Raw genomic sequence first — 8,478 nt, 5'->3', positions numbered from 1 at the left:
TGTGCAAAATTAAAAAACCAAACCAACTTTTAATGCTGATTTTCACAAACTTTTATAGATTATCAGTAAACATTACAATGCATTCATACACAAAATATTAAACTTTTGTATCAAATTTTAAGTTTTTTAAGTACTGATTTGCTGATGGATTTTTTCTTTTCAAATATTGACTATCCAACATGAAAAATAATTTTGATTTTAAAATTAAAAATACTTTTATACATCAGAAAATTTTCAAATTTCACATGTGAAATGTTTGTAATGTCCAGATAATTATAAAACATATTTTTTAGAAAACACTATAGTTTATCTGTTATTTTTCACAATTGTATCTCTGTACAGGTTGGATCGATTTGACCAACCTCGTAACCACCATAAAAAATTAGGGAATTATGCTTTTTTCGTTCTAGAATGACAACAAATCATAACATGAAACCACTAATGTTTAGCTTAAATCTCATAACATTATACATCTATATCTTTTTATTATTTTTATTATATTGACCTTTCACCCATGCCTGACTAACATTACAGAAGTTCCAATGATGTGGCACACATGCACTCATGTTACTGTATCCAAGAATATAAGGTTGGCCCATCGTGTCTGTGTTTTTGTAAAATACAGTCACATTTAGGTTATAATACGTTATATAAGTATATACATTATTACTATTTAAGCCCCCCAGTGGCACAGCGGTATGTCTGTGGACTTACAATGCTAGAAACCGGGTTTTGATACCCGTGGTGGGCAGAGCACAGATAGCCCATTGTGTAGCTTTGCGCTTAACTTCAAACAAACAAACAATTACTAGTTACAAATAATTTCTTAGACTTCAGTTGTTTTTTTAAAACATAAAACAGTAAATAAAGAAGTATAGAAAACAATTATCTCTTTTAGTTACGAACTTTGTACTCAAATACTGCTTGCTATAAGTTGCTAAGCCTTATCAAATTTCTCACACGGAGGATGTAAAACAAAATAATTTTTTTATATACATTTAAAATAACAAAAAATCATAAATAACTATATCAATACCCCAGAATTCCACTATAATTTATCAAACTAAGCTGTATTTGGGTCTAAAAAAAATGATTTTACGAGCTCATTAAAGTCGTGCCTTACTGCTTGGAATCTAGCTATACACGCGTCATTGGGTGAAGTAGGTGTACGTAAAATGGAAGAGGTGGACAGGGCCACCTTGGTTGATTCAATAAATATACTAATATCTCAGAAAATAGAAAAGATAAGAGGTTCTTATCTTATATTCTAGCTTGTCAATATCGGTAATTTGAGTATCTAATTCGTAAGAAACTATAAACTTTGTATTTTGAACATCACAAACATCTAATCTAAACTAATGCTGCATTCAACCTACCATGTGATACACAAAAATCAATATTTAGGTGTTTTTTTTAATATTTAATTTTAAATTAAGAAATTGACTAATGTATAATACTAAAATTTGAATTAGAATCTACAATTTGATACCAAACTTATTGACATCCATTTATAAAATAGTAGTTCAATAAATTCTGAATGTGAGTCTGCAAAGGCGATGACATGGCCTTTGACCTGTGACCTTAGAAAGACTCGTATTGGTAGGGTTAAATTGACTTTCTAAAATTTAAGTAAAAAAATATCAAAAAGGACCTTAATGAATTCTTAGAATTTTTTTTAACTTTCAAACATGCTCTGGAAAAACCAACTGATATGTTATTCTTATGGTTTTACAACTTTCTACTGTAAACACCGAGTTGGAAGACTTGAAGTAAACCCCTATTAAAAGTCCAGGTGCATGAGGTAAATACCGTAAAGTTTGGTAATATCGGGAAAACATACGCTGAAAGTCAAGGAACACAAAATTAATAATATGAGGTAAACATAAGGTAAATTTGCATTAAGACTCTCGAAATACAAAGTAAATATGAATTGAAAGCTCAGAAATGTGAGGTTAAAATGCATTAAAAATCTCAAACAAGAGGTAAACAAGCACTGAAGGTTTGGAATCATAGTGGATGTTTGCTCCAAAACATGAATTATAGTCCCACTTTGGTTATGTAGAAAATGAGTATGTAATTAATATATATGTACAGTTTTACTGAAGAATTGTTTTTAATTTAAGTTTCTAAATTAGTCCTAGCAAATTAACTGCATATCATTGACAGTTTAACCCTTATTTACAAAACCTCAAGATGTAATCAATTAAATAAGAATCTAAAATAAGGAACTTTCAGTTGTAACATAACCCTAAAATTACTGACTAGATTCTTTTTTTGACTCCCCATCGATGTTTCAAACACGTTTTTCTAAACTATTTATGCAAATAGTTTGTTAGTCCATAACTACTGATTATACTGTTCCTAATAACATACACCCCTGCCCCCCCAACAAAATAGAAAATAGAGTTAAAATACCATCAATATTACAATTTATCCTTCTGTTTCTAGTTATTGTTGGGGGGTGGGGTCTTCCGTGTATTAAAATGTTTTTTTGTCACTGTGATGCAGTACGTTGACCCCAACAGAAATAAATATTTTGAAAACATCTCAGTAATTGGATTGATGTAACACTAAAAGCTTCAGACATTTATGACATATTGTGTGTGTTGTTTGGTAATATTAATAGAATGCCTACAAAGTTACCTGTTTGTTTTCCTTTCAGATACAGGAGCTCCAACCTATTAATAGATCGTGACATATCGATATTCTGTTTTGCATGTGACTTTATTGTTTCACTCTGCTGGTGCTGTTGTTAATTACCTAGAGAACAATGATCTTCTATACTCTGAAGACAACGTAAAAATACCGAGTCACTGCCATTTCTAAGGGACGGGAAATATTGAATTATCTTAATGAAATTCACATTTTTTTTAATAATACATGAAGAAAAGAAGCTTGATGTGTGAGTGTTTGAAGAAGGGAAACACCACACATTATTATAATCCACGAAAATATTTTTCTTTCAGTCTATTAGATGAAATAAATAAATGAATATGCATAACCGTTACAAGTTAAACTTTTCTATATTGTTAGAAATATAAACATTTTAGTGTTTCACATTGTTAAAAATTTAACATTTGGAATTTGGTGTTAATGATTCCTTGAGTAGATCTGTAGTAACATCACTTTTTTAAATCTTTCTAGGTGATGAATTTTTTTTTATTATTATAAAAATAATGTCAGGTATGAATTTATAAGTTTTCAATTTTTTGCTCATAAGATTTGTTTTGAATAAGTAAATACTTTTTGGTTTTTTTTTCTGAACTTCACTTGTTATTTCTGAAATCAGTGGCTTCATTCTGGGAACAACCTTGAAATCTGTGTCAACAAACTTGGTTTCTCACTGATTTATGTTATTTGCCCTTTATAATGAATATTTGCTTAAGAAGTTTTTTAATTTAAAACTGTTTTTTTTTGTAAGTTTTACATTTACAAATACCGTTTGTAGTTGAAGAGTAAAGTTTATTAGCTGAAAATATTCTTAAATAAATAAAATTAGCATAGTTCATAGTTTGTTTCTTGAAGGAGGGTTGGCAATATAAAAACATCCATAAATTAGGTTAATAATTTTGAATTTGCTTGACACCACTAGAAATATAACATCATTTTCTTATTATTAGTACAGAAAGTGTAAAGTAAACAAAATGCTGGATAAACAAAGTTAACACTGAGAAATATTTTTTTTAAATGCTCAATACATAACTTGTGGAAGAGTAGGTTGTTACCCCTGGTTACATCTACAAATGCAGCTCAAGTTGTAGCAAAGTAGGCTTTTTCTCTCATTTACTTCAATCACCACAACTCGTGGCACAGCATAGTTACTTCAACAAATGTAGCTCAACTTTATTGGGTATGTACAAAAAGACGATTCAAGTTGAACTGTGTAAGGTAGGCAGTTAGGTTTAGCATTTGATATATTTGCATTCATTTGTACTACAGAGTGGGCTGTTAAAGAACTATTTAGTTACATAAGTAGTCTGTTAGTTGTTTGATGACTAGCATGTAGGTTGTTATCAAAATATACTATCTTAAATCTGGTTCTAAGCTCTGATAATTAACTCATCCTGTGGGAAAATTAAGTCTAATAATAAAGACAGGCAATAAGACTAAAAACATTGTTAGTTATAAATGGTTTAGATGTTTTATAATATTCCATCTTCAATGAAATCTGAAAATAATGCTATGATTATACTTAATATTATCATGATATTTTAAACATTTGAATAAAAGTTAAAAGGAAAGAAATGCACAGGCTATTTAATGGAAGTAACAAATACAGTCAAAACTTGACTATCTGGACTTTTTAGATTATCCAGACTTTTCTCTCTGATCCCAGTTTTTCATGAATATTAATAAACCATAATCGTAAAAAGAGTAGTAATCATTACAAAAAAATCATTATCTTCTGTTTAATTTTGCATTGAAATCCAAGTATGATTACACAATTAAATTTTGTTTTTTATAATTTATTCAGTTGTCATTTTATGTCTCATTAATATTCATATTTTTGACTATCCAGGCTATTTTCGTGAGTCCAGATAATCGAGGTTCGACTGTAGTGTGAAACATGAGACATCAAGTAAAGTGATTTAGAATACTTTTAAGTCTAAAGATTTGTGTAAGTCATTAAGACCTGGGTGGTCTTTTGCGATGAGTAATCTTTCTTTTATATGAAATTCAAGGTCTGAAGACCCTTACATTGTTAAAATTGTTATATGCAACATGACATTATTTTCAGATGTTGGTGAAGATGAAGTAAGTGGCTGTTTGTGAATAAAAATGGTTCTATAACTATTATGAACTCCATTCCTTGTTTCAAAAACAACTGTAGGGGTAACACTGAAGAGTAGAACAGAAAGGAATTCATTGTTAAAAATTAACACTGTTGTGTATGTTGTACAGATCTCCAAAAGTCTAACCTTTATGGTGGCCTTTAACCTACAGATATTTGTTAATATGTGAAACATTTACTGTAGAAAAAGGGTTTTGATTTTTTGCCATAGTTAAAAGAAGTATTTTTATATATGCATGTGTGTGTCTCAGAAATCTTGTTTTAACTTCTATAGCATTGTTTAACATACTAATGGAAAATGTATTTTTTCTATGTACATTTTCAATTATTTTGTAAAAGAATCATGATTTGTTTGACTTGGAAAAAGTAAATTCCCAGTTTGTGAGTTTTAAACTACTGTAGTATATTGAGCAGTTTTACTTTTAAATTGAACAGATGATATGATTAACCCTATCATGATCGATGACCACCTTGCAGGTGTCAAGTGCACACCCACACGTCAAATTTCAAAATTAATGTTAATAGCCTTCTTTCAACATTTTTTTTTTAATTTTAAAGTATCCCAAGTTCATATTTTGTCATTTAACATTTATTTAGAGTAATTGCAAAGATGAATGAAAAAATTATTCAACTTTCCACACAGCTCCAAGGAGTCTTACTTATAAACAACTCATTTATCATATTTTTTTTAATTTTCCTGCACATTCTAAAATAAACCTTTCTTTTAACTAAGAAACCCTTGAAAAATATATTTGATCATGTCTTGTTGTGGTCTGTTAGTGGTTTTATTACTACAGTGCTTGATTTCCGCCTCTGTTAATAATATGTGGTTTGAACAGTTGCTAATGTAGCTCGGCTTTGAAAGTAACTAAAGGATTGTTAAAACTGGCTTGAGTAAAACAGATCATAAACTATTTGTAATAATGTGGTTTTAGCAGTAATTTGTAGTATCTCAAAATTAATATTAGCTATCCATAGCTCATATTGAAGTGTGAACAAGAAACTAATTGGAAGTTTAAAATGTTTAGGACCAAACCAAAGATTTGGGAACTTTTTTATATTTTCTTTAGATGACCTGCTCATTCCTGAAAATGTTTTTATGTTAAATTACATCTGTTTGAAAGCTACAGAAATTTTTTTTCTATGAAAAGTCACCAGGTAAACTTAGTTAGCTTTAGCAAGTATAGTAGAAGATAGCAAAATAATTCTTATTTCCCGAGTATTGATGTTAAGCTTATTGTATTCAAAATAAAAAATAAGCCACATTTATTAGATATAAATTGACCTTCCCAAATATAATATTAGCAAAAACCATGTTACCTAGCCTGATAAAGGTAATGCCATATTGAAATTTTTGTCAGTTTTTGAGAGTTTTTTGTTTTGTTTTGTTTTTACACTATATAGCTGGAAGTGGTGACGACTGCAATCAACAAAATAAAGTATTAAAAGAAATATTAATGTCAGTCACTTAAGTTGAAACTGATTGAATATATAGAATAACATTTTCTGATTAACAATGAAAAAAATTTAAATTCTAAGACCAAAGAAAGTATTTCAAAGCAGTGTATCAGAAAATTTTGGTTGGAAATTTCACAATGTAAAATATAATGGAAATACTAAATCAAATTGTATGAATTTTTTAAGCCAAAACTAGATACTGTTTTGTAAGTTTGCACCAAATTTCATGCAGTTTGGTTCAGTATTTTTACTATGAAGAGGGGAAAAAATCAAAAGATATTAGTGACACTTTTCTGGTCCAGAAAGGGTTAAAAGAAATTAAATCTTAGATGACGTTTTGGAAAATTTGCATTTTGATACAACTGATAATTTTGTGTTAGTAATCTGCTTAGGTTTCAAAATAGTTTTTTTAAATTAATTTTGAATGAAGTGTTAAGTCATTTTTACTCTGTCTTTAAATGTATTGAATGAAAAGATATTTTAAAAATCGTTATTTTTGGAGGATTTATCAAAAAAACTTCTGTACTCGATCATTTTATTCAAATTACTTATAACTGGTGCTTTTTTAGTAACTTTTTTTTAAAAGAGTGGTTTACATATATTTGGATATTTTATAATAACAATTTTGTTTGTTAACAAAGTGTAACTTAGTCATCTGGCATGAGCCTAAACTAAACCCATGTACTGCCAAGAATAGTGTGGTCATCTTACATGTCCAATGAAGCCATATTTAAGCCAATTGATTGTTAAAATGGCTGAATTAGCTTACATAAGCATGTTCAAGAAAGCCAAAACTAAGTCAGTTTATTGTTGATCAATTCAGTCATGGATCTTAACATATCTATGTAATAGGTGAGATGTTTAGATAGTGACTTGTGTCACTGTGAGTGCTAATTCAACTTTGTCTTCCATGTGGTTAATTTTCTGTTTTGTAGCAAGGTTGTTCTATTCACATGTGTTAATGTTTCAAATATACATGAAATCAGAAGCTGTAATTGTCCTTTTCTGGGCAAAAATGTATGGTTGTAGTTGAAAATAAAAGTTGATACTGAAGCAACAAAAGTGTTTCTTATTTGAGAACTAATTTAAAAGATGACTCTAGAAACAAGCAAATGGTTTAGAATTTGTTAGGCAGAGTGTATAACGACTTCTGTTACAAAAAAGCATTTTCCTTAGAATCTCAAATAGAGGGTTTAGAATGTTCAATTAAAATGAGTTTGAGTATGAAAACCAACGTCACATGACAATCACGGCTTAAATAGAGTCATGGTGGAATGAATGTCACTTTGATATTGTTTGATGTTTTGTATGTGGTATGATTCACTGAAAGTTGATCACTTTTGAGAAGGTTATGTAACAGCCCTTTCTGATACAAAATATTCCTACACTCAGATCATAAATATTTATTTAAATTGTGGATTCAGAATGTCCAAAATGGAGATGACCCTTGTACTTAATGCCACTGGAAAAAAAAAATACGGTCAAACTTGGGACACCAGAACCATCTAGGAAAAGACCTGTAATAAGTCATACCCCCCAGACATGATAAGCAAAGTGCAGTATCTCATAACAGGTGATAATACACAAACACAGGTCAGTGAATAAAAAAAACATCCACGTGACGTGTAGTACACAACATAATCAAGAAGGATCATATCTGAAAACTAGGTCAACAAGTTATGTGTTCACCAAGGTAAGGTTTCCAGTCATACATCCCATTCAACAATTGCAAGAAACACCAGATGCAGCATTTATGGATTTCTGTGTAATCGAACGGTTTAAATTGGTGCTGGTAAACCCACATCTTATATTATAGATTGATTGTGGAAAGCGCGTAGAGAGGAATAGGCAGCCTTATGACGGAGCCTTTCACATTGGAAACTTTGCTACAGGGCTATTTTCAAGATGCAGTCGTCAAACAGAGCATGGCCAGACATGGCAACACGGACTGTAATGTCGAGATGAGGCTCGAAAATTGTTTTAGTATAATGTACACAACACTCTGTACAGTATACAATAGAAAACTGGATTCTTATCACAGTCAAATACTTTCCAGATCATTATATGCAATAGCAGAATAGCATGTTTATCTTGGATCCTCAATAGATTTGTCTTTTGTTACACTGATGTGAAATAACATACAATACTTAAAGATATTGTTGCGTAAGCGAAGTCACATGACTAGTGTGACGCCACGTTTCTAGAACTATCCTGTACCTTGGCGAATG

General features: G+C 30.1%; 1 protein-coding gene across 1 annotated transcript in view; it reads left to right on the top strand.

Annotated features, from left to right (window-relative positions):
- The window catches only part of LOC106471681 (alanine aminotransferase 2-like), a 58,857-nt gene extending 51,550 nt beyond the window's left edge, over positions 1-7,307 (top strand). The window contains exon 14 of the mRNA XM_013932297.2: positions 2,663-7,307. The gene's annotated coding sequence lies outside the window, so the exon portion shown is untranslated. The remainder of the gene's footprint in view (positions 1-2,662) is intronic.
- The last annotated feature ends 1,171 nt before the right edge of the window (positions 7,308-8,478 follow it).

Source organism: Limulus polyphemus, unplaced genomic scaffold (assembly GCF_000517525.1).
Source record: "Limulus polyphemus unplaced genomic scaffold, Limulus_polyphemus-2.1.2 Scaffold4785, whole genome shotgun sequence".
In the NCBI taxonomy this organism is placed as follows: Eukaryota; Metazoa; Arthropoda; class Merostomata; order Xiphosura; family Limulidae; genus Limulus; species Limulus polyphemus.
This window is presented reverse-complemented; position numbering and strand designations above follow the sequence as displayed.